Below are 26,312 nucleotides of genomic sequence, written 5' to 3' on the forward strand. Positions count from 1 at the left end.
TGAAACCTGGGCCTTGTGTTCTCCTTTGGTTTTTTTTTACTCAAGGATGGACATGTAAGCCACACACAGTTCCACTTCCAAATGTTTGCTGGTTAATTGGAGGTCAAAGTCTCTTTACTTCCTAGGTTGGCCGTGTAGCAAGATCATCATCAGATCTCAGCCTCCTGATTGCAGGTGTGAGCCACCAGTGCCTGGCTCCCAATGGTAGTTTTAAAAATTTATAATAGTGAACATTCTTAGCATAAAAATTATGTAATTGAAGTGAATTGAGTGCTGTAATGTGGCAATCAAGAGTATTCTTTTTCTAGTTTTATGCAATTTTAATTGTCATTGTTTCAGTCTTTATAAACACTGGCTTTGTTAGATCCTTCTAAGTGCTTTGAATATTGTGCTCCTCTACCCTGTCCCTGGTCTGGTTCTTGAACTAGAAAGAGCTTTTCCTTCTCCCAAGGAAGGAAGGAAAGACTTCTCTAGACTTGTTCAGAAAAATGTGGATGTCCAAGAGAGGAAGAAAACTGGGTTTTTTGGTTTCTAATGCATTTAAATTCCTCTTGCTAAACTTCCTATTGTGCCCAAAGTGTGAAAATATGCAGAGAAATTACTAGTTAAAAAAATCTCAGTTCCTCATTCTAGAAAATTAGCTGAGCTTTTGAGTCTCCACCTAGCATATCACTGAAAAATCCTACAATACAGTGAGAAGGTCCCTAATATTTAATATTTTTCCCCAGTGGTTCAGTTTTGATGGGATTGGAGGTGGGTGGGAGAGCAAAATCAATGTTATTGGAAGTCTGAGCTTTCCATTTGCTTGTATCTGTTTCCACACTGCCTGTAAATTAGATAGAGAAGATGCTATCTACATTTTCTTTTTCAGATGAGAAAATTAAAGTACTCAGGCTGCCCTTAGATCTGACAGCAGGAAGCTAGCAAGGTCCGTCAGAGTATAGGGAATGCACATTGCTTAGAGATGCAAACCACTTAGAAGATGTGGGGGTAAGTCAAGCTTGGGTTTTTCATAACATATGATGGACAAGGGCTGGACTTCATCTTTAGATTGGTAATTTGAGGGTCTGGTCATCCATGGAGAAAGCACCCCTTCTTTGGAATTAGCAGATGCAGAAGAAGTTGAAAAGCTCTTCAACATTATATGTTAGAAAATAAATCCTTGGTGGAAGTGGCGCTGTAGCTCAAGCGGTAGAGCACTAGCCTTGAGCCGAAGAGCTGAGGAAAAGCGCCCAGGCCCAGAATTCAAGCCCCATGATCGACCAAAAACAGAAAAAAAAGAAAAAAGGAAATAAATCTTTGGTGTAAAATTGCATGTTGTTCTTTGGTGCTTCTGTCACTGAGGAAAGAAGTTTCAGTTCTTTAAGCATCCACTGAGTTGGGTGTGGTGTGTTGGTACACACCTGTAATTCCAGCACTCAGGAGGCTGAGATAGAAGGAACACAAGTTTGAAGTCAACTTGGACTATATAGCAAGATGCTAAACTATTCTCCCACAATAAAACAAATCCCACTTTAAAACATCTACTGCCTGTCTGCTCTGACCAAGCCTGAGTATCTGTATACTGGACAATCTATAGAGTTTAGCGATAGGGTATAGGGAATTGAATGTATGTGATGAGTTCAATGTCATTCTGGTATGTGGAGGAGATCAACTGGGGTCTATATAAGTAAAATGGGCTTTATTTTCTCCAATACTACATATCTCATGTTTAATATAACTCTTACATGTGCATATATAATTAATAATATAGTATACACACATATACTGGATGTGATGGTTCATGCCTATAATCTTAGCTCTTGGGAGGCTGTGGAAAAGAACTGAGGTTTAGATCAGCCTGGACTATGAGGTAAGATAGTTGAAATCTGGTGTGGATAGCTGGCAGCTGTAATTCTGGGTACTGGGAAGGCCGAGATCAGGAGAACCTCAGTTGCAGCTGTATTCCCTTCAGTCTGCTACTTTTCAGGAGGTCCAGTCACATGTTAGCAACGTTGACATTCCTGTCTTCATCTTGGAAGCTTTGTTGAAGTGATGGGTGGATGCCCTCCCCAAAGTTCTCCTGTGGAGCACTGACCTACCTTGATTGACATGCGACACAAAGGGCTGCCTGTGAGCTCTTCTCTTTTGCATGGCTCAAATTCACTTAGAGCCTGATGCATACTATTTCATTGAGGATTGAAATATGTTTCTAGATGGAGCGTTGAAATCTAATGATTTTCTTTGAATAATCATAGCAATAACTTAGGCCTGATTCATTGCCCAGTACAGGATTCTTAAATTTTTATTTATCTATTCTTTTAGTTTGCTGGCACTGGGGCTTGAACTCAGGACTTGAGTGCCATCCCTTAGCCTTTTCTTTTGCTCAACACTGGCTCTCTACCACTTGAGACACAGCTCTACTTCTAGATTTGTTTTTGCCGGTGAATTGGTGATAAGTCTTGAAGACTCTTCTGCGTAGGCTGAGTCTGAACCAAAATCTTCTGAACTAAAGTTCCTGAGTGTCTAGGATTTGTAGGTATGGGCTCTGAGGACAATTTATTTTTTAAATAGTGAATGGTAAACCTGATCTAGACAGCAGAAGAAAAGATGTCCCTCCCCTAACATACTGAAAGATGAAATTTGACCATCAGCTTTTGTGAAGCATTTGAGAGGTGAAGACTCCATAATTTCTTGGAAATACTGATGTAGTACTCACATAGGTCTTAGGAGTAAAGTCTTTCTATTATTTTGTACGTGAACCCCAAGACAGGACTGCCGTGTGGGAGGTCATTGAAAAGGGTTCTGAGGGGAGGTGTGATCTCCCCACAATCCCAGGCCTCCTGAAGAAAGGCCGGGCCAAGGTCACATTCTTTCTTGTTCTTCTGCTTCAAGATATTTGAAAAGGAGGATTTTTTTTTCTTCTTCTTCTTTCTCTTTTCAAATGTCTAGCCACTTCCCATTAAGTTACTTTTATTTAAAGCTCTAATGGTTTAACAAGAAAAAAAAAAAAAACAACTGACAGTAAAATCTGCATGGTGTTTGACTCAAGGCCTGTAAACAAGAGTGGTAGGATAACCAAATGCCAGGCATAGAAGCTAGCAGCCTGTGGTCATGCCTGAGCAGGCCCAGGAAACCCAGCTTTATGTTGCATGTAAGATCTAGTGCCTGGTTTTATTCCTATCAGAAAGAGGAGAGACAATGCTGACAATGTCCACACCTAGTTTTTCCTGCCCTGCCCCACCCCCACCCTCTGGTGATACGTGAAATCTGAATTGCTTAGAATCTGAATCTGCTATGATGTCAGAATATGCACTCTTTAATGCTCCCAAATAATCTTTGCTTTTAGCTGGGAGTATATGTTTGCTTTGAGATTATATTTTAATAAATTATGTGTTACATGAACAATAGGATTTGTGTGTGTGTGTGTGTGTGTGTGTGTGTGTGTGTGTGTGTGTGTATGTGTGTCCAATCTTGGGGCTTGAACTCAGAGCCTGGGTGCTATCCCTGAACAATTTTGCTCAAGGCTAGCCCTCTACCACTTGACCACAGCCTCTAGCTTTTTTTTGGTAGTTAATTGTAGATAAGAGTCTCATAGACTTTTGTGCCCAGCTTGGTTTCAAATCAAGATTCTCAGATCTCAGCCTCCTCAGTAGGTAAGCAAAATATATTTTTAAATGTTTTTACATATAATGTATGTATGTGAATGTTTTGTCACTTCACAACTATAAGATATGTACAATACCCAATATATCCATGAGATTAATTAATATTTACTATCATTGGTGTGAATTAAAAATAAACTTAAAAAATTTTAAAACAAAACATAGACTTGAAAATACTTACAAGCATTGATAATATGACTTTGTTGAATCCTGTACTGACCATTTTATACTTTACTTTTGGAAAGGAGGTACCAATAATATAGTTAATAGGGACTTTAAAGATAGCTTTCAATGAGTTTTTTTAAAAGTGTGACATTACAGACTATGACAAAGTTTCTGAATATTAATTAAAAACATCTAATTAAAGCATCACATCTTTTCAAAAAGAGATGAATATCCCTCTAAAAATATTAGTGTACAGTTTTAAATGGTAGTATAAGAATAATTGAAATGTGTGCATATACAGAGACTCTAATTAGTGGTGTGTGTGTGTCTTCCTGATTGACTATGTGGTCTTTTGTCTTCATTTACTATTTGGCCACACTAATTGGTAATATCTGTAGGTTCTGCAGACAGTGAAGTTAAATATATTATTTTGATTAATGAAAATGAGTCATTATCCTGGCTTAAATTTAGCTCTGCTTCCAAATCTTGCTAGTCTTTAATTCGATAAATTTTAATCCTGAGGCATTAAAAGCAACTATGAAGTAAGAAGGCAGCAAATGCTTCTCATTGGACCAATTCTGTTTTGTACATGCTAGCTATTTTGTTCTTTTAATCTTCCCAACCGTCTAGTGAAGTAGTATCTATTATAAAACAATTTAATAAGAGTGGGTCATGATGGCTGATGCCTATAATCCTAGCTTCTCAGGAGGCAGAAATCTGAAGATCTCAAGTGGAAACCAGCCTGAGTAGAAAAATCCCAGACTCATAGCTTCAACTAACCAGCAAAAAAGCTAGAAGTAGATGTGTGGCTTAAGTATTAGAGTACAAAAAACCAAGCCAGAGTGGGAGGCCCAGTACTGGGAGATTCTATCTATTTCTGTCTCTGTCTCTCTCTGTGTGTCTGTGTCTCTGTCTCTCTCCCTTTGTCTCTGGCTCTGTCTCTCTCTCTCTCTCTGTCTGTCTGTCTCTCTCCCCACAAAAAAAAAATGCAAAATGAAGATCTGCGAGTAGAGCTCAGTTGGAGAGTGATTGCTTGGTGAGCATGAGGCCCTGGTTTCAATTTTTAATACACAGCCAAGAAAGCTTGGAATGAAAATCTCTCTCTCTCTCTCCTTTTTCTCTTCTCTCTTCTTTTTCTCTCCTAATCTATGGCTGAAGTTCCCTTGAAATAGCCAAGCCACAGAGCAAAGATGATGGCCTTTATCATGTTGAGAGTGGACGGAGCAGATGGCGCAGCCCATTCTACATAATGACTCTCACTCTAGTGGTTTGTAATTTATGAAGTAGCCTTCTAATCAGAGGTGCTGTTGGCTGCCAGCGAGTTCAGCCACAGCATGGAACAGCTTCTTCCAAAAAGAAAAAAAAAATCAACCTAATATTCTTCCCCAAATGTGTTGAACAGTTTAAACCACAACAAGGATTAAAAGGGACCATTCTGATGTTTATAGATACCGAGGAAAGAGGATCTCAGGGTAGCTTAGCCCGGGAGACCTTCACCCTCGGCTCTGTAAAGCAAGCGATAGGAAACTCTTTTAGGCATTTTGCAATGCATGTCCTGAAGGTCCACTCCTGGTGCTCAGGCCCGGATGCCTGGACAGGAAGGGTAAAAGAGAAAAGCTTCGTGGGAGAGCCGGGAAGATAAGCAGAGGAAGGGCAGATGAAGGGAAGCTACGTGATGGAAAGGTTTTACACAGCTGGACGGAAGCAGAACCCCCCCCCATCCCCCTCTTTCCCACTCTGAATCATGGGCATAAAAAGCAGAAAGGGATAGCTCTTATTTCTAGAACCACCATTGTTTTAAAAATCATTAGTATGAGCTAGGCACAGATGGCTCATGCCAGTAATCTTACCCACTCATGAGGCTGAGATCTGGGGATCTCAGCAGTTTGAAGCTACCCTGGGCAGGAAAGTCCATGTGACACTTTAACCAGCAAAAAGCCGTAAGTGGAGGTGTGACTCCAGTGGTAGAGTGCCATTATTGAATGAAAAAAGCTCAGGAACAGCACCCAGACCCTGAATTCAAGTTCTAGTACTAGTACACACACACACACACACACACACACACACACACACACACACACACACACACACACACACGTGCAAGCACACACACACACATGCAGAGTGAAAGTAGGGTAACTATGTGAATAATTCCATTACCTCTTCACATAATCCCTAAGATTTTGCCCCTTCATTTCTTCTGATGGAACTGGAATGCCTGTCATCCACAATCCCAGATCTTTTTCTAATCTGACAACAACCTTGCTAACCTGGCTCTAGCCGAAGTCGTAGTTTCCGAAGAACTTTTGCTTGATGCAGGGCTATACGCTGTCCCATTTTCTCTCAAGTGTGTAAGGAGACTAAGAATAACCCATCCACTTCTTGGTGTTGGGTACATTTTCAATCTGGCATGCCATAATTCCCAACTCCAGGGTGAGAAATAAATCTGTTTCTTTGAATAGCAATGAGAAAGATGGCTAAGCATTTTAAAAGGGTAGATGAAGAGAGAGGGTTATGGTGCTAAATGGAATTTTATGTTCTTATGAACTATTCTGTGTAAAATGATGGAGTGTTTTCTGATGAGGTGATTTTAGCTTTTATGGGGAGAAAATGGTTAAACACAGAGCACTTCCCTTAAGTATTTCGTACAAATGTTTAGTAGATGATGTATCACATTTGATTCAAGTGAAACAGTTCATATTGTTAGGAGGTTTGTATTTTTTGAAGCTATTTGTTTTGCAAAGACCTATATCACGGTATGCTGATCCATGCAATTTATTCATTTGTGCCATTGGTTAAACTAAGACCCTAGACTGTAGGTTATTAGGACTTAGATATTTCTTACAGGGTCCTAATCTATGAAGCTTTCAGTCTTTTAAGCTGAGGTCCTCATAGCAGCATGATCTTGAAATGCAGGGCTTCTATATGGAGTTAGGAAGAAGAGCAAAGAAGGTAAGGAGTAAACCTAGGAGATATTAAAAAAAAAAAAAAAGATCACGAAATGTTACTATCATCTCTTTAAAGCAGTGCTTTGAAAACTGGAAGTAGACTATAGACTAATAGAGAATAAAGGCAGCTTTCTCTGGAGAAGGGAGAATGTCTACAGCACAAGGCCGGCAGCACCAAGAGGTGAGCTAGCTGGAAGGTCAGCCTAAGCACAAGAGTGGTTCTATGCTCTCTGCAGAGATGTCTGCCAGCTTAGAAACATCAGCGCCCTCTGTTGTTCACTGGGGAACTGCAGGAAGCCTGGGAAGACAGGCCAGGCAGTTTTTGTCTTGTTAACTGGTTTCCTTAGCAAACTGTTACAGGCAATGGTAATGGAAGGAAAGGAGGGAGGGAGGGAGAGAGAGAAAGAAAGGGGAGAAAAAGGAGGAGGAAGGTAGGCAGGCAGGCAGGCAGGCAGGCAGGAAGGAAGGAAGGAAGGAAGGAAGAAAGGAGAAGGCAGCAGGTTTGTTTGTTATTTTTTGATTAGTTATATGTATTTACTTAAACACCATTGCTGAAACAGCTTACAAATGAAATATATTCAATGTTACTTTCTTCACTTAGCTAATTGAGTTGTTAATATAGGTAATACTCTTGATAAGAAAATTACAAATTAAGTTTAGTAAGATTGAAGACAAGGTGAGCAGTGGGAAAGTTATGGGAACTTTTATCTGAATAAACTTCCATTGAGACTTGAAGTAACTTGGAAAAAGTTGGTATTACTATCCAGTTTTCTCATTCCCTTAATTTCCTTAATTTATACTATTCAGTAATGGCTGTTTTGTTGTTGTTGTTTTCATTCTATTGTCAATGTGGCAAATGCAACGGTTGGAAACTTTTATTAAAAAAAACTAAAATAAGATTTCAAAGAACATGGCTTGGCTATGTGTTTTACTAAATTAAAGATTACTGCAAGAATGACAACTTCATTCAAGCGGATCATTCAGAATTACATTAAACAGCTGCTGTTGTGCCGCTGAAGACAAGGGACATTTTTTGATCTCCTCTGCAGCACAGTGGGGAGGAGGGGGAGGGTGGTGGGGTGATCTCACAGGGTGCTCCCTGTGGGGGGGAAAGGGGGCTGGGGATGAACGCATTGTACTCTGAAGCTCCTCCCTCTCCCTCTCCCTCCCCATGGGGCTTGTGGCCAAACACTAGGCTTTCTTAACAGTCAGTGTTCGGTCTGAGATCCAGGAAGTTCAGATGCAGCCAGGCAAATGCACAAGAGCTTAGCAGAAGCAGCTTTAACAGGTGCCATCAGTGTGGTCCTGGGGATCCTGAGAGACAGGATAAACAATGAAAAGGGGGGGGAGGGAGGATGGTCATTTTGTGTCACTCTATCCTGTGCACAGAATGACTCTGGTCCCTGAACAGCAGTTCACCACAGAGGCTGGTTAATTGGTCCTTAAGCGATGGCAGAATGCTGCAAAAGGCTGGTTCATCACAGGTCCTCCACAGATAAGATTTCCCCTGCCTACTTGCCAGGCCAGAGAGGGGGGTGGGCTGCGGTAAAGAGAGGGTACCTGTTAAAATCTCACAGGGATGGGTGAGTGATTTGCACTAAGCAGGTGCTGTGCTTTCTGTGTCAGAACCGGATCCCAGATGACAGCCATCGCAGACCATAACTATGGCCGCATGGGTTTGCTGTCCTGCCCTGTTCCTGTCGGCTGTCGGCAAGGACAGGTGGTGGGCCCAGCATGCCACACTACAGCACCACGGCTGTGTGATTATTTCTTCTTTGCAAGGCTCTCACTCCACCCAATCCTGGATCTGCCTTTCCTGTCACATTCCGGGTCCACCCGCCAAAAATCAGAGCCCTTGGTTAAAGGGAGTTGGAGAAAGTTAGCTGACCTCACGCCATGCTGCCAGATCTTTTCACCTTACACCACTCATAAAGAATAGGAAATTGTGGATGGGCAAAAGGACCGGAAGTTATTCGTGTAGCTTGAGTTAATGCTAGCGAAAAACTTAATGGACCTTGTGTGTTTAGACAGAGCAAATAGCAAAAGGCATTTGAAGCATCTGCATTAATGTGGAAAATAGTCTGTAAATAGCTCTATTAATATTCAGACTCTTGGTTTGATGCTGATTGTGTGTGTGTGTGTGTGTGTGTGTGTGTGTGTGTGTGTGTGTGTGTGTGTGTGTGTGTATGAAGAAGAAAGAAGAAAAGGAAGAGAGAGAGAATCCAAGCTACGTTTTAAGTCCTCTAATTTTTTGTTTGTTTTGGTCAATCATGGGGCTTGAACTCAGGGCCTGGGCACTGTTCCTAAGCCCTTTTGGTCAAGCTAGTATTCTATCACTTTGAGCCATAGCTCCACTTCCAGTTTTTGAGTGATTAACTAGATAAGAGGTAAGAGTCTCATGGGGGACTTTTCTGCTTGGGCTGGCTTTACTAAGATCCTTAGATTTCAGCCTCCTGAGTAGCTAGGATTATAGGTATGAGCCACCAGCACCTGGATCTCTCCAAAATTATTGACAAAGTGTTTGATTTTGTACTTGGTAGAACATAAGACTGTCTTGTAATGTTTGCCTTATTCTGTCAATACTGGATAAAAAATTAGTGACCCAGTCAGAGTAGAGAAAGTGGGTATGCTTGTAATACAAAACATCCTTCTCTGTGCTGTCCAGATAATGTAGGTTAAGAAGTGCATGTGGTACTTATAAATTGTTGTGAGGAGAAACTGATCAAGGATATACACTTACAAGTAAAATAGGAGTTCATTACTTATGATCAATTCTAGATTTACTCTCTGTCTCTCTCTGTCTCTCTGTCTCTGTCTCTCTGTCTCTCTCTATCTCCTTTCTTTTCCAGTGTTGAGTTTGAATTCAGAAATTCACATGTGCTGGGCGAGGTCTCTACCATGGAACTACTCCCCCAGCCCAAAGATTTATTTTCTAAACTATATTTGTAAATCAATAATCATATCCCAATATAAGCCTATTGAACAAATGCATTAAGTGTTTAAGAGTATTAACTCTATTCCAGTGGTATTAGTAGTCAAAGTTCACATTAGCAACATCATAGAACTAATCTTCATACAATCCCCTTTCTAGTTCAGTTACAGGAGATTGAAGCAAAATGGGATTAATAGAATAAGCATTATATGCCTCACAACCATGAATATTTATTGGATTCTACTCATTGATCATATTTTGGTCTCCTCAGCACTAACTAGTGTTCTGTACCAAAATGCCATTTTCACTGATTAATAATGTTTGGGGATTTGAATAGATTCTTTCTTTAAGCTAGTCTATTTCTCCCCTGGCAAAGACAATAGACAGAGGCTTAAGAAGAATGAATGATCTACCCAAGGCCACACCATTGTTTTATAGTAGAACCAGGATTCTGTACAGGCTCTCTCTCTATAAGTATTGTGGTTTTAGGTATTTATGGACTATTTGACAATGTATTACTATCTAGTTAGGAAGGAAGTACAATCATTGAATCTCATATATCCAATCTAGGAAAATCAGAACCTGGGTTTCTGTGCATATGGGAGGAGAAAGAGATTCAGCTCTTCTTTATACTATCATGAGGGTATAAAGGAGCTGATATAAAGGCACAGGCTTGTATGGATAAAATGAAGACTAAATACCTATAATAAAAGGTATGTTTAACACTGGCATATGTGTATGTGTATGTTGCTGGAGATTAAATCCAGAACCTCATGCATGCTAGGCAAGTACTACTGCTCTCCTCGATAACCCACACGCTAGCCCAAAATTGGCATCATTTTAATCATGTGGTGTTGCTGAAAGAATAAGGTAGAGAGTGAAGGTATAGCTGAGACACAGAGGAAGCCTGATGGGAGGAGGTAATTCCTCTAAATGTGTGCCCTTTGTGAATGCGTATCATCCCAACCCACATATCAGCAACAACCAATGGAAACCCAACGCACCATCATTTATCTTGCAGATAGGTACAAGGACTAAAGGTGTACAAGCATTTGGGGATGCTGTAAAGTTACATATTTGTGCTAGAAAGAAAACAAGTAGGCCAATAAGTTTTATCAATTCCCTTTATCGTGTTTTATGGGTTTTTCAAGGAAAAATGCTTGCTAACTCAACCTAATATTTGAATATGTTGAAGAAAAACCCTTAGTTAAATTAGGCTGTTTTAAGAAAGCTATCCATTATTCAAGTAAACTGTGATATCATAAAATGATTGGAGTATGTGATTATGCCGGAGGGTGCACACACGCACACGCACATTAGTCTGCTTTTTTTTTGGATGAGTCGATCGTTTGTAGAATTAGGGGCTAATATATTTACAAGTTGGCCACTATCTAAGATCTACAACTGGGGTATGAAAAAAGCCTTGGGTATTTTTTATAATTGCTTCAGAAATTAGCTAGTCATGGCTATGTACATCAGTTATGTCTATTTATCAGGAGCAGCAGGTATTGGATAAATGTGTAAACTGGCCAATTGTCACCTGTAGAGTTTAAATAAATGACATAATGTTCCAAGTGATACCTTTAAAAAAAATGAATATATCTCGTTTCCCCATGCCTTCAGGTTTGATACAGTTGTTCTTCTATTCTTAGGCAAGAAAAACATGCTATGAAAATGAAGAACTTTAAGCAATGAATTCTTTTAAAGATTGGCTTTGATAACTTCTATAATTTGCAGGTATGTGAATTCCATCCTGTTTGAGATGTTAATCACTGTACATATAGAACTAGTATTTTGCAGATTAGGGTATTTTGCATATAAGCATAAATGTTTTATCACAATTTCATTTTATTATTTATTTTTCTAGTACCGGGGATTAACTCAAGTCTTATGTTCTTGCTCAGTTTGCTTGCTCACCGCTGGAGTTGTATTACTTGAAACAGGCATCCAGCCCAACGTTTTGCTAGTTAATTAGACTTTATTGCCTGGGCTGGCTCAGATCTCCACATCTCAACATCCTAGGTAGCTATGATTACACGTGTGAGTCACCAGCACCCAGACCTGTTTTTCTTTTATCACCCTAGCTTGAGCCTGTTCTATTCTCACATATAAGAGAAGCAGCTTGGGGTGTGGCAAAGGAGTACATTTCTCTCTCCCCTAGTCCTGGGGTCCTAATTTTGGTGATATGGCTTACTGGTCACTTTCCTCAGATATCAATATTTGTGGTATATGTCTTTCTTTACATTTCCTCATAAAATGGGAATCACCAATTTCATAATATCTAATTAATACACACACATATGTATTACTGAGGTTACATTAGAGAACTTTACAAGGAAATTAAGCTGTTATTATTGAACTTGTTTGAGGTTAAACAACGTACTGCAAATCAACTGTGCCATGTGATTCTGGGGACAGCAGGTGCCCAGCAAATGTTTTCCATTGTTCTTTGCTACCTTAAGTACTTAAACCACATTCTATTTCTACCCATTTTCATAAAAGAGTTAAATTGACTTCATGGTATCTGTCCTGAATCAGAAGGCTGAAAAATACATATAAGTCACCAGAAGATGATCTAAAAATAACAGCCACTTTTTATGAAGTGCTTTTTTTTTTTTTTTAACAGAGAAGTAAACTAAGAACAGAGAGGTGGTTAAGTAACTTTCCTCAAGGACAAAGTTCTGCCGGGTGCCGATGGCTCACACCTGTAATTCTAGCTACTGAGGAGGCTGAGATCACGGTTCAAAGCCAACCCAGGCAGAAAAGTCCATGAGACTCTTATCTCCAATTAACCACCAGAAAACTGGAAGTGGTGCTGTGGGTCAAGTGGTAGAGCGCTCGCCTTGAGCTGAAGAGCTCAGGGACAGCACCCAAGCCCAGAGTTCAAGCCCTATGACTACCACCACCACCAACAACAACAACAAAGGACAAAGTTCTATTAAGGGATAAATCTGACATAGAACCTTACCCAGTCACCTACCTGGTAGGCTCCCCAGCCTGGCTGCTTAGCTGAAGTGAGGAAAGGTTGAGGGGAAGAATCCTCAGTCTTTAACTTAAGAGGGTAGAAGTTAAGAGCCTCAAACAGTATCAGGACCAGAGAAAAGGAATGAAAAAGGAAAAACAAAATTTAGAACAGGAAAAAAATACAGGGTTACAAAACTTCAAAAGGACACCTTATAACCAAAAGGAAAAATGGAGACCCTAAGTTATAGCCAATGTTTCATCAAGTCATTTACTGAGGAAGTTTAGACCTTTGTGTCTTCCCCCTTAGATTCTGTAGGCTTCATGCTATCGTAAATAGAGCAGAAACACAGGGAGTCAAAATTAAATCCGGCTCAAAGAACTACAGGAATATATATATATATATATATATATATATATATATATATATATATATATATATATATATGCCTGCTTGCACCTGCAGAGCAAAGCAAATGGGTACTAGGGAAAATCTAGTCAAATGACATCATGAAGGCTGATGTAGCTACAGTGGCAGTCGGCCAGCGATATTGCTAGAAGAACAGATGGAAGATGGGACACATTGGTCGCCAAAAAGAGACTACTCATAGGTAACACAGCATGCATTGCTAGGAATAAAGATGGGAAGATGTAGAAATAACCTCTATAAGTCCTATGTGTGCAGATTTCTGAAACTCAGTTTTTTTATGATTTGAGTAGAATCTGTACATTTTTTGGCCTGGAGTACATTTTTGGCATTCAGGAGTATATTCAGAGGTGGGCATAGATGAATGTGTATGCTCACATACTCAGGTGTTCAGCGCTAGACTCAGTTGAAGGTTATGATTAAAACATCACAGGAGTTACCCAGGAACATTGAATGGTTGATACTAAGGAAAGGTATGAGCTTGTGTGGTTCTCCTGTGTGTAAATATTTTGTTTAGCACTCAATGAAGTGCCAACAGCAATGTGATAAATGCTTGCCAAATATAGTATAGATAAATAAATTGAATTGGCACCCACACATTCTTTATGTTGCTGGCATTTGTTTACAGAACAAGTTAGAAGAGGCCTCAACAGACAGTATGTTACTGACTCCTTCATGGGGCCTTCGCCCCCTGACCTCATTTGTTAGCTTTGTTCTCTTAAAGCACCCCATTTCAAACCTTCCTATCTATCCCTTTCCATGCTACTGAGCAGAATGGCCTGCCCTGTGGGCCTCACCCAGGAGAATCACTAATGAAATTGGAAAGTGTGGTACTTACTGACAGGAAACATAATGGTTAACAGCCACAGTCAAATGTCCTGTGAGCAGGGTTAGGATGGATGCTGCCAGTTATCCAGGATGAAAGTTGTAGCAAGTTATCAATGTACAGTTCCCTAATTAATAAAATATCTCAAGAAGATAGTGCAAGCCATGGGCAGTGATGCACGCTGCAATTATAGAACTCCTCTTCTAATTTCTAAGACAAGAGGATTGGGAATTTTATGAGCACCAAGACTGTTCAGCAAGATTGTCCAAACAACAGAATACTGAGAGAGACAGACAGACAGAAATATTAATAATGAGATTACTGTGAAGTTTCAAAGAGCCTAATGTTAAACACAGACCTACCATATCCTAAACTTGTGATATTTATTAAAATTGACCATGATGATTAAGATGGCTGTCAATGGTGATTATATGATGCTGATGCTGATATTAGTAGTATTGTTGAGACCACTTAGTTGTTAATAATTTGCTTTAAAAAAACAAAATTATTAAAAGGAATCATGGTGAAATCTATTTTTCTTAATTTTTAGAAAATATTTGCATATATATGTTTGTATTTATATGTATGAAATCCCATCTTGATAAGTGTGAGATAGTAAGTTCAAAACCACTCCAATGAATATCGAACTCAATTACAGGGACATCATTGCCTACAGATAATCTCCAGGAACAGACAAAATGTTGCAAGAGTTCAAAGCCTTTAAATTTTTGATAATTTTTGTTTACTCTATCAGTGATATAAAACATCATTTTTCCATGTAATCCATAGTGAGGTTGCTAGTTTTTTTTTTCCTCATTCTTCATCTTTTTTTTTTTTTTTTTTTAATGTTCACTATATCCCTTTTCAGGCCTTAGACTTCTCTCTGGTCCAAAACTGAGCAAGAAAGAATGCCTTTAGAGTAGGCTGATGAAACCTTATCGAAATGTAAATGAGACATAAGAATAGTAGCCCATGCTTGTGTGGTACTTGGCTTTTCTGTGTCCTCTTGTAAGAAAATTCTCTGATTTTGCTGTGTCCCAAGCATCTCTTGTTATATGGGCATTTAATTAGCTAGAAGTTGCAACAAAGACTTTTGAAAGGAAAATATATCTGTGGCCCAGAGGCCTTTCATTCCATTCAGGGAACCTGGAGGTGTTTAACTCCCTTATCAAGAGCCGAGGTGAACTGCCCAGACTAAAATGGGAACATCTCCACACTGTTTGACAAATGGATTTTTTTTGTAAACTGATTTAGCCTTTTCTTTGTTTGCATTTCATTATATAGCAGACTTCCTGTCACAAAATCAGTATTCATTCAAAATAGAGAATTTAAAGATAGGACAGTCACCAGATTAAAAAAATATAGAATATATTGCATGAGTCAGGGCTGTTAAGAATTGGAATAATAGCAAATCAGTGATCCAAAGGGTGGTTTTTCAACAAGGAAGGCGCTGAGGTCAGGAGCCAGGCTCAGGACTGTATCATTTATTTGGCCATTTAGTTGTAAAACAATCTGTAAGAAAGAATGAAGAATGAAGACCTGGGAGATGAACTGTAGAAAAGAGAGATTTGTTCTTGGCATCTATTTTGTTTGTTTGGTTCTGTCCCCCACTCCCTTTCCTTCCCTTCCCTTCCTTCCCTCCCTCCCTCCCTCCCTCCCTCCCTCCCTCCCTCCCTCCCTTCCTTCTTTCCTTCCTTCCTTCCTTCCTTCCTTCCTTCCTTCCTTCCTTCCTTCCTTCCTTCCTTCCTTCCTTCCTTCTTTCTCTTTTCTTTTTTAAAATTTTATTGTAAAGATGTTGTACAGAGAGGTTACAGTTACATGAGTAAGGCAGTGAGTATATTTCTTGTGGAGCATTGTTACCCCCTCCCTTGTTGTTTCCCCACTATCTCTTCTTTCCCTTCCCCACCTCCTTCATTCCTTCCTTCTCCCCCACCCCCATCCCCCGCCAAGTTGTAAAGTGTTGGGATTATTTATCATGATGAACAGGCTTCTCAAGAAACTTGAAGTTACAGGAGAATACACTATAGAATGGGAAAATATCAATAGTATCTGGTTTCTGGGGTAATAGAGGATGCTGTCCTATAACAAGAGTTCCTGACCATGTCAGTATGAACCAAACATTAGGACTTCCCCAGGTAGCAGAGCAGGAAATAGTAAGAGTACATGAAATATTAACATGTGATCAGGAACCTGCCAGTATTTTGAGTTCTAGAATTTTTTTTCTTTGAGCATTGAGAGTTTAACTCAGGTTTACTTTCAGGCATTTTCTCTGTGGTCTAAGCCATCACACATCCAGCCCTTTTAACATTTGTGGGTAGAATTTTATGTTTTCATCTGGAGTTTGCCTCTGACTCCAATCTTCCCTCTTCCTCCACCTCCCTCCATGTTTGCTTGCCACTGTATTCATCTTGCTCTTTCGAGATAGCGACTCCTTAACTTTATGCTCTGCCTAGCTTCGGCCCTGGATCCTCCCATCTCGGCATCTGAAATAGCTGGGATTATAGATAGGAGTCACTGTGCCTGACCATAAAATCTTTTACTGGTGAGAAAGCCGTATTTTCCTTCTCTTGGGTCTGGCATGTATCCATTGTATCTATCTCTGTCAGTGATCCCCCACCCCACCCGGCCTTGGTCTCCTGTCTTCCCCACACCAAAGTCTATCAATTATTTTCTGTTAGATAAGTAGCCCACACTCTGTAAAATGATTCAGAGAACGCATAGGAATATAAGAAAATATCTCAGTGGTAAAGAAGTTCTGGCCTCACATACTAAAGTTCTGATTTCTACCCTACTCCCAGCCCAAAAATGTATATGCACACACACACACACACACACACACACACACACACACACACACACCCCACACACACACAATTTTGTTCTGTGCATAGAACCCAGGGCCTCATGCATGCTAGGCAAGCACAAGTGCTCTACTGGTGCATTATACCTCGATTCTTAGAACATACATTACATTCACATTTGATGGTTCACCATTTTCTCCTAGAACCTTGGCTGTTGCTCAGATTATATACTCTAGAAACAGCAGTCTTTAATACAACCAGGTAACTCCCTCTCAGCTATTTTCCTTTCTGGAAAGGAACAACTTTCCCTGTTGTTTTTAATTGATCAAGATGCATCGTGTTCAAAAACTGTTCTGTTAAATGGCAACTCCTTTGTACAGCTACTTAGAGATAATAACAAAAGAAATTAAGAGTAAAGGAACAAAAGTGGAAGTGAGTCTCAGGACTCAGAAAAGCAAACAAACTCCTAAATGCATCTGTTCAGTCAGCGAAACCAGTCAAGTATATTAGTTTATTTGTGCGTGTGATGTTAAGGATTGAAAAAAAGTGAACTCTTGTTCCATGAGCTCTTTCGTGAATGTCAGGGGTAGTCTATAGCAGGATTTTGTCACTGTCCTGCAGCCTGTGTTAGGATTGACCACTGAAAAATGTAGTCATGCTATTCTTATCCACACAGAGGTGCTGATTCAACAATAACAACATTCCTTTCTTTGCAAGTCAAAATAAGTTTCATTTAGTGGGTAGCTAATTGAGAAAGAGTAAATATATTAGCCCCATTAAAATATTGACAGGATTTCTTCAGTGAAACATTGAAGCTCACCAGCAAATCAAGCTGCATGACCGTAAATAATTTTGGCTCCAATCAGCGGCGTATTTGGCAGATTATAATGCTGGGCACAGCTCAAATGACTGAGGACCTTCAAGAAGTTAACGAACAGAAAGAGACAAGGTGCCCTAAACATAAACCAGTGAGGCTAGTTATTGCAAAGCATTATGGGACTCCCCAGAGTGAGCCACTGGTTCTCTCTGGTGGCCCTTGAGGAAGGATTCACAGAATTGGGAGATCTGAAAGAATTCCATCTATCCTGTGATTGTGTTGCTAAGTATGGCAGCTGACAAGATGAGAGCCAGAATCACAAGGAAAGGTATGCTTTCTTTGCAACACGACCGGGCATACTTATAAATATTTAACTTTCTCCCCTCAGTCAGGTCCATGAATTAAATCTGTTAAGAATAAACAGAATGTTTACAGTTAGTTTCTGTACATCTCAAACTATTGATTAGGATTGAATGATTGAATCAGTCTAATTGCTCAGTTGATGGAAATGAGACCATTGGTGGCCCAGGACTTGGGCAGTACTGAAAAACTCTAACCACAGAAAGAGACCCTTAAAGCTAATAGTGTCTCAGTTAATCATGTGCTCTAATGGAGTAAGCACAGTGTGGCCATATTTACTTCTAGGATCTTCTTCGCAAGAATATAGCACCTGACATTACTCGGTGAAATCTTTTCCTGCATTCTGGAAAGATTAGCGCAATGAAGTAGAACTATTCGGAAGAAAACATTGGTGTTTATATAGCTCTTACAAGATATGAGATGACCCTAGTTCCGTTTTATTATGCAGGAGAACGTGGGGAAATTCCAGGCAAATTATAGTCATTTGAAAATTGAATTTAAATTGGAGGTGGTGGTGTTTTTATTCTGTTTTTATGTAGAATGGTTGTGGTGCTCAGTAGGCCTCTTGATACCTTGGTGTGGGTAGCACACCTAGCATTGCAGTCAAGGTAGCATTGCTATGAAATTTAGGGAGCACAAAAGCAGCTTACCTTTCTGAGTGAAAGCTGTGAAAGAGTTAGGGAGTTGAGTGCTTGAGGATTCTTTCTTTTGATACTTATTCTCAATAGTATTGGGCAAGTTTATCCCAGGGAACTGACACAGGTCCTACACTGCCTAGGTACCACAAGATGCATGTTTTGTGAGCAGGAAAAAAGCGTAGGACCTGGAATGGTTAGGAGATGCTTTGTATTTTCCTGAATGAAAACTTGATGGACAAACCTGTATTCTAATTTGGCTTTTCTGTACCTCTGTGTGTCCTTTTAAGAGAATGCAAAAAGACTTATAAGAAATGGCATGAGTTTGGAAGTGCTACAGAACTTCAAAGGAAATTTAAATCAGGTCCTTATTTTACAACATAAGAGCTAAAATGTCTTGTGGTAATCAGGTAACTTTGAACCTCAGTCTTCTTATAAAGATGGTGAAGATAGGGGCTGGGAAGGTGGCTCAGTGGTAGAGCACTTGCTTTGAATGCATGAGGCCCTGGGTTCAATTCCTCAGCACCACGTAAGCAAAAAAAGCTGGAAGTGGTGCTATGGCTCAAGTGGTAGAGCGCTAGCCTTGGGCTGAAGAGCTCAGGGACAGTGCCCAGGCCCAGAGTTCAGGCCCCACAACTGACCAAAAAAAAAAAAAAAGATGAAGATAGTGATGATGGTGATGATAATGATATACCTTCTACACAACACACTGGATTGTTATGAAGAGATACCCATGTGAAACTGCTTTATTAATACTAAATATTAACATTTGTTTCAGTGCAAATATTGGCTAGTCTACTTACTAGTTACAAATGTTCTAAACAACTAAAATTTTCTATTTGGGTATATTTTTTCAATATAAAGTTAAGAAAAATCTTCCTTTGTTAAATCTCACTTCTTTGTTTGAAGATCTCATTTAGCAAAGAGTGAATTACGTTTCTTTTTTTAACTAATGAAAATTGTCTTTGATTTGTTTAGTTTTCTAATTCAAGTGGTGACTGAACTCTAGGAATAAAAAATGGGGTCTTTAATTATGTTATTTGCTTTTGAGCTCCACAGACTTTGATTGGATAAGCCTTCATACTATAAATAGTTTTGAGTAGTGAAACATTGCAGGTTAGCTGGTATCCCCAGAATTTCAGTCTTAAATACTGTGCTCAGGCTTCCCCTTGCCCATGACTACCCCTGTTTTTAATTTTTTTTTAATCTACTAGGGAAATGAGGAAGTTCTTTGTCTCACTCTCTTTTTACATCCAAAGTATGTTTTCTTAGAAATAACATTTGACTCTTTAATGGGATATATTCTCATCAGAGTTTTGCCTTTTGGGATGAAACCATTAAACAAAACATAACCAGATTTTTAAAAATAAATTACAGGGAGTTTCCAGGCCCTACTGGTTTATGTCTGTAATCTGAGCTACTCTGGAATCTCAGATCTAAGGCTTCTCATTTGAAGCCAGCCAGGATAGGAAAGTCCATGAGACTTTTATCTCCAATTAACCACCAATGAGCCAGAAGTAGAGCTGTGGCTCAAGTGGTAGAGTGCCAGCTTTGGGGTTATAAAAGCTAAGGGACAGCACATAGGCCCTGAGTCCAAACCCTGATACCAGCACTTATAGTACACACACACACATACACACACACACAAATTGCAGGGCGTAAAAACAGAACAGTTAAGAAAGCATGATAGGCAAGACTGCTTTTTCTGCTGACCACTTTGTTCTTTCATTCCACATAAAAAGACAAGTCTCCCTCCATTCTCAAAATATTCACTGTTTTCTCTAAGCACAATGAATGGCCCAGAGAAATCATTTTGTGGCCATTGTTTACGAGATCCTTGTCAACATTTGATCAAGGAAACTTATGGAATAAAAATATCTACAAGCCTTGACATGGAGAGTGTTGCATGGCTTACAAGAGCCATTTTTGATATTTTCACACAAATTATTTGGTTTCAAGACATCTATGTGAAATAATGATTCTTAGAAACATTCTCCTGCTCAATGAGAAAATATTTCCATGGTATCTATGGAATACTTAGTTGATTATTTGGAAAACAGAAAAAATAAAAAGGAGTGGCAGAAAGCAATCAGAACATAATGTTCTTCCTTTGATATCAGAGTAATAAATTATAAAAAATAACCTACTTGATATATATGCAAGCCTTGGACTCAGCCTTTCATTTCTGTCCTTTTCTATCAACTTCTTCCTATACATTTATGTTTTTTAAATAATCACTTTAAAATTTTACCCATTCTAATAATTTGGCAGACTGTGTAAACTGACTAATAATTAACTGCAAAATAACATTGGTAAATCATTCATTCATTCATCCATACATTCATTCATCCCAGATATATTCTATGTGTGCCAAAAACATGGAGAGGAATATTTATAAAGTCACACTGTTGACGTTAGGGTTGCTGTCTGCCCTGGCTAGCTTAATTGGGTCAGGTTGGAGTGGGAAAAGGAGTGATAGTCTAATAAAAACTAAATCTCTAAAGGAAATGATTATCACAAGGAACTTATAAAAGAAAACAAATTAGAGATCTTTCTATGCACCAGTATGCTGTCAACAATAGTGGGTTGTTATTAAGTACTGGAAAGAGAAGAAATGTACTCTTTTCCAATATGACATTTCTGTCTACCTAGATACGTAACTGGGGACGACGCTCTTAACTAGTCTAAGACTCATTCTCTTCACCTGTAAGGTAACCAATTTGGACTCAATTGCTATGGCCTTTCCCACTTATAATTCCCTTTTGTCCAGTCTCACCCCTCCATCATTGATTAGTGGCCATTCATTGTAACAAGAGCAAAGCCTTGTGAATAAATGGAGTTCTTTGGATATCTGATCAAAAGAGCTCCTACATGAATGAGCTAGTGCTTGGAATAGTAATAAAACCAACAGCTTTATTGACTGAATTGCTAGGGTGAGAAAAGGAAGAGAAAAGGAATATAGACCAATGCTTCTCTCCCTTTCTATCGGGAAATAATATATAGATGACTTCTTGGGAGAGTCAGCAGAAGCAGTTTTTGTTTCCAAGTCTCTTTCCTCTTCAAAGATGATAGTAGTTCATGATAGGTGATAATGATAGAGAATAACTTTTACTGCAACATCTCTTTACATTGAGCCAATGTATATATGATGGTAGCAAGTGATTAATAGCATCTTATGGTAAAAGTTGTCAATACTTTAACAATGGGAAGACTGCGCTTCGTTGTCTTCTCTGTATTAAATCCTTTGAACTCCTAGGTAGGATTGAAGGCCAATTGAATTACAATGCTCTCAGATCTCTTCTTTTTAGTGAGATTGAAGTATAACATTGCTGTTGGACATTGGTGGCTCATGCTAATTTGGAGGCTGAGATCTGAAGTTCATGGTTGGAGGCCACCCCAGGCAGAAATATCCTTAAGACTCTTACCTCCAGTTAACCATCAAAGAGCTGGAAGTAGAGGTGTGGTTCAAGTAGTAGAGAGCCAGCCTTGAGTAAAAAAGCCAGATAAGAGCAAGAGGCCCTGTGTTTAAGCCCTAACATTAGCATGCACATAAAATTAACATTGCTAATATTTATGCAAAGCTCACTATGTAGAGAATGATAATAAAAATTATAATCCGAACTAGAGATTTTTTTTTTTTTTTGGCCTGCCCCAGTGTTTGAACTCAGGCCTGTGTGTGTCCTTGAACTTCTGTGCTCAAGACTTAACTCTACCACTTGCCACAACTCTGCTTCCTGCTTTGGGGTGGTTAATTACACATAAGAGGGTCACAGAATTTTCTGCCTCAGCTGGCTTTGAACATACATCCTCAGATCTCTACCTCTTGAGCAGCTAGGATTACAGACATGAGCCACCAGCACCTGGCTAAACTTTAACACTTTTGAGAGAATCAAAAGGTTATTGTAACACTGGGATATCTAGTCAGGACCACAATGGGCTTGGCACACTAAAGTGGCTACATGGCTTCTTCCCACAACTAAGGCCTGACATGAGTACACAGACTATGGTCTGAAGCATCATAAAGGTAACTGGAATCTGAGCTCAACACTTACAGGAGAAAATGATCCTTACCTGCATGTTTTTGAAGTCTCCTGACTTCTTCCAAGGATGACAAACATGTCATCTTTCAAATCAGTTTTTTTGGCTAAAGGAAGCAGATTGTTATCAAACGTACTTATTTATAGAATGAAGTTTTACCAATGTTCTAGGCTATAACATTTTTTAAGTGTAATAACCATTTCATAACTATCTTTGTAGACAATGAAGGTTAACCTCTTTTTTTAAAACAAGTCCTTTGAAAATCTGGGCAAGAGGTTAATGGAAATGAGAAAAAGGAGCTTTGAAATTATGTGGAAAATTTTAGACTGTATTTTTGTTTCATAAATAGATAGATAGATAGAGATATAGAGATAGAGATGTGTAACACACACAGCTTCAAGTGTACCTTATGTTTAATGGGGTGGCTAAGCTGGATAATTTGATCATTGTCCTAGTATCAAACCATTCATTGCTTATTCTGAAATCTGTCATATTTGTTCCACTGCCCCTTTCTCTTCTTCAGTCTTCTTCCCCTCCTCCCTCGCAGAGCTAAGCTACCCTTTATTTTGAACAATACTATCACACACATGATTGAGTCAACAATTTATGGCTTTTAAAAATAGGGATTTTGTCCTCTCTTAGGTTTATTGTTTATCATAATCATCTTTCAAGTGAAAAGGCTAATTTACTCTTTCTATAGGAATATTTTAAGCTTGATTATCATAATATTGCAGCTGCCTGCAAAGGTCTAAAACGGGACATTGACCTTGAATATTTTCTGAATTTAACTCCTGGTACTTAACATGCAGGAAAGAATATAACTGTAACTCATTTATTAATGGATAATCTCAAAATGTTAACTATTACTCTGTAAATACATGCTATGAAGATTACGGAAAGCTTGCAGAATAATACAAAATGCATTTGATATTTTACCAGGCTAAATCTAACATAACTAAAGTCAGTTTTCCCATTGGAGGCAATGTAGTTTATAATTTAATTTTTTCTGACATTCCACCATGTATATTATTAGCTTGACAAAATGAAAGTGAAATAATCGTGAATTAATTAAGCAGAAACCAAATTGCCTCTATTAGTTTTTCTGTCTCTCCTAGTTTTCCTTTCTTTCTCTCTCTCTCTGCCTCTCTCTCTCTCTGTCTCTCTCTTCCTGTCTTTCTTTCCTTTTCCTTTTGAATTTCCACTTTCATAGAAACACTATGTAAAGAGTTTGGTAGGTTACAGAGGTGAAACAAAATTATTCCCTAGAGAAAGGGCATTTTTTATATGGATTCCATAATTTGGGAATAGGATAGATTTACTGGATGTTTGTTAAAAGGCAAGTTTGTGGGTTTTTTAAAAAAATGTTTCTGTGGAAGGAATCACTTTCAACAGAAATGATTGCTTCTTGCCAATCGAGACAATAATTTAAATATCAAAGCCTGTGCCCTAGAAATGAAAGGCAACAGAAAATGAGGTATGATGAATTGATAGAGGTTTGCTGGTAATATAAAGTAGTCACCCTGACTTGGAAAGAACTCTGCATGCTCTCCGTGGACAAGGTGTGTTCTTAAGCAGGTTTGTAGCACAATAGAAATCCCAGTGTATGGATGAGGGAACAAGGAACAGATAAGTGGGGGGTCCTCTTAAAGGCCATGCAGCTCTTGAGGGAGCTTGGAACCTGACTCTGCATGCCTGTACTTTAAGGGATGCTCTTGGTGGTTTTCTTTTGGGGTTACAGATAGTTTGTAATAGTCCTGGTTTGGTTTTCTGTAGTATGATATATTACACCATCCACGATCTATCAAATAGCAGCAGGGAAAATGATTCCAAAACCTAAATAGATTTTTCAAAGGTTTATGATCTTAAGAAAAAGAATCTGGAGTGGCTGATTACAAGGTAATTGGAGGTTTTAAATTTGTGTGCCTTGTTTTGTTCCACATATTTGACCAATACATGTGTGTGTGTGGGGATAGACATACAGTATCAAATGAATTTTCAAAAGTTTTCATGATTTTAATGTTAACGTAAGATATAGACTTATCCTGTTAGTTTCCTGAAAAAGAGGATGAGAACTGAGAATAGTTTTAATCTATAGGAAGGGCAAGAGTGAATTTCTTGTCACTTTATACATAAGAATTCACTTCTAGAATAGCATTTCGGCTATAGACAACTCGTAGGAATCTACCTTTTGTTTCCACTGGAGTTTTGTTTGTGACTATTCTTCACATGACAAGGATGTGTATTGTTTGCTTGGTGCCTATGTATTAGTTGACATAAAGCTTTTGGGGTACTTATGGCTGCACTCTGTAAGGAACATGAGATAGTGTGTGTAGACAGAGAGCCTGATGAATAATAGACTGATATTAGCTACTTTATTAAGATTTCCTTGTGAAATGATCCACAGAAATCCTTTTGTTTGGCTCATTTTTTTTTTCCTCCTGATTTGGGTAGACTCCTGGTGGTAAGATTGTGAAGTGTCTAGCCTGATTAACAATATGTGCTAAGCTTAAGGCTGTTTATCTGTTACCCACACCCCCCACCCCCAACCACCCGAAATTCTTTATAGTTGAGATTCTGGAGGTTTTAAGCTCAGAATGCATGTGATGTATTTCTTTCCTAATTGTAGTTATTCCCATCTCTTGAGGCAAGAAAACTCTTCTGATTAGGGAAAAGCTGTCGAGATGACTTGAACTAAGGTATTCATGCAATAGTCTAGAAGCTGCTTCACAAGTTCGGTGCCGTAGGTATGCTTTTAAATTTTTAATCGGTTAACTTGGATACGAGACAGTAATGTGGCATTTTAAGTGCGTGGCTTCTGTAGGTGACAATTTCATCCCTGGGGGTTCCATAGTCGAGCTCTCGACGCCTAGTATATTTCTGGTCATTCAGAAAGCAGCCTGCGCAGTGAACACTGAGCCTGACAGATGAAGGGGTGACTCTGTGAATGTTTGCACAGGTTTCTCTGTGGGCACTGACAGAGGAAAACACTGCCACATGAATGTGACCCTAAGTATGTGTAAAACACACACCAGAGAAATCAGATGGCTCCTAATGAGGGCCAGGAAATACCCAGAGAAAAATAAGAAGATTCAAGGAAAAAAAAAAAAAGGATCACTTTCTATGCAGTGTGATGACTTAAGATCACTAGTAAATAACTGGCTACAAAGCTTGTCTTTAAAAAGTCATTTTGAAGGAGAGTACTAAATGTATTCTGTCAAACAAGGATAATGCAAAGAAACAAAATACAGCACAAGAGGCACCATCCCCAGAATGCCTTCATTGAGTATATTAAAGATTTTTTAAAAATAAATGCTCCTAGTAAAGAAAATAACGAGAAGGAAACTTTTCTGAGGGGGTATATCCTTTTTTTAAAAATGCATACTATTGAACTTACAAATCACCTTGAGAAATTTCATTCATGGAAAAATCAGGGCAGGTATCCTAGGAGTCTAAAGATGCCTTTCTTTCTAACAATATGAGTTTTTTTTTTTTTTTTATTCCTTGGATTGTATTTTAGAAAAAAAATCAGTTTTCTTTTGTAAAATGCCTTTTTAATTTTTTAATATTGTAAATTGATTAGATGTCTAATTTTAGACTGAATAGAGGAATTTTTTTCCATTCTGGGTGTCTGCAGAATGCTTGTATTTTCTTCTACGTCTCAAAGCTCTTTTAATTCACTGCTCACAACCAAATTTACATCTTAATTGCAGAGTTCACATTTAACAATATAGACAGCATAATGCTAGTGGTAATTAAGC

General features: G+C 38.8%; 1 protein-coding gene across 10 annotated transcripts in view; it reads left to right on the plus strand.

Annotated features, from left to right (window-relative positions):
- Esrrg (estrogen related receptor gamma) overlaps window positions 1–26,312 on the plus strand; it is a 612,729-nt gene that overhangs the window by 362,422 nt on the left and 223,995 nt on the right. For 9 of the 10 annotated variants that reach the window (XM_070041493.1, XM_070041489.1, XM_070041490.1 and 6 more), the window contains one exon: window positions 11,342–11,426. The exons of the other annotated variant lie outside the window; for it this stretch is intronic. The gene's annotated coding sequence lies outside the window, so the exon portion shown is untranslated. The remainder of the gene's footprint in view (window positions 1–11,341; window positions 11,427–26,312) is intronic. 10 annotated transcript variants of the gene reach the window in all.

The sequence above is a fragment of the Dipodomys merriami genome, unplaced genomic scaffold (assembly GCF_024711535.1).
Source record: "Dipodomys merriami isolate MVZ:Mamm:240054 unplaced genomic scaffold, mDipMer1.0.p SCAF_31, whole genome shotgun sequence".
Lineage (NCBI taxonomy): Eukaryota > Metazoa > Chordata > Mammalia > Rodentia > Heteromyidae > Dipodomys > Dipodomys merriami.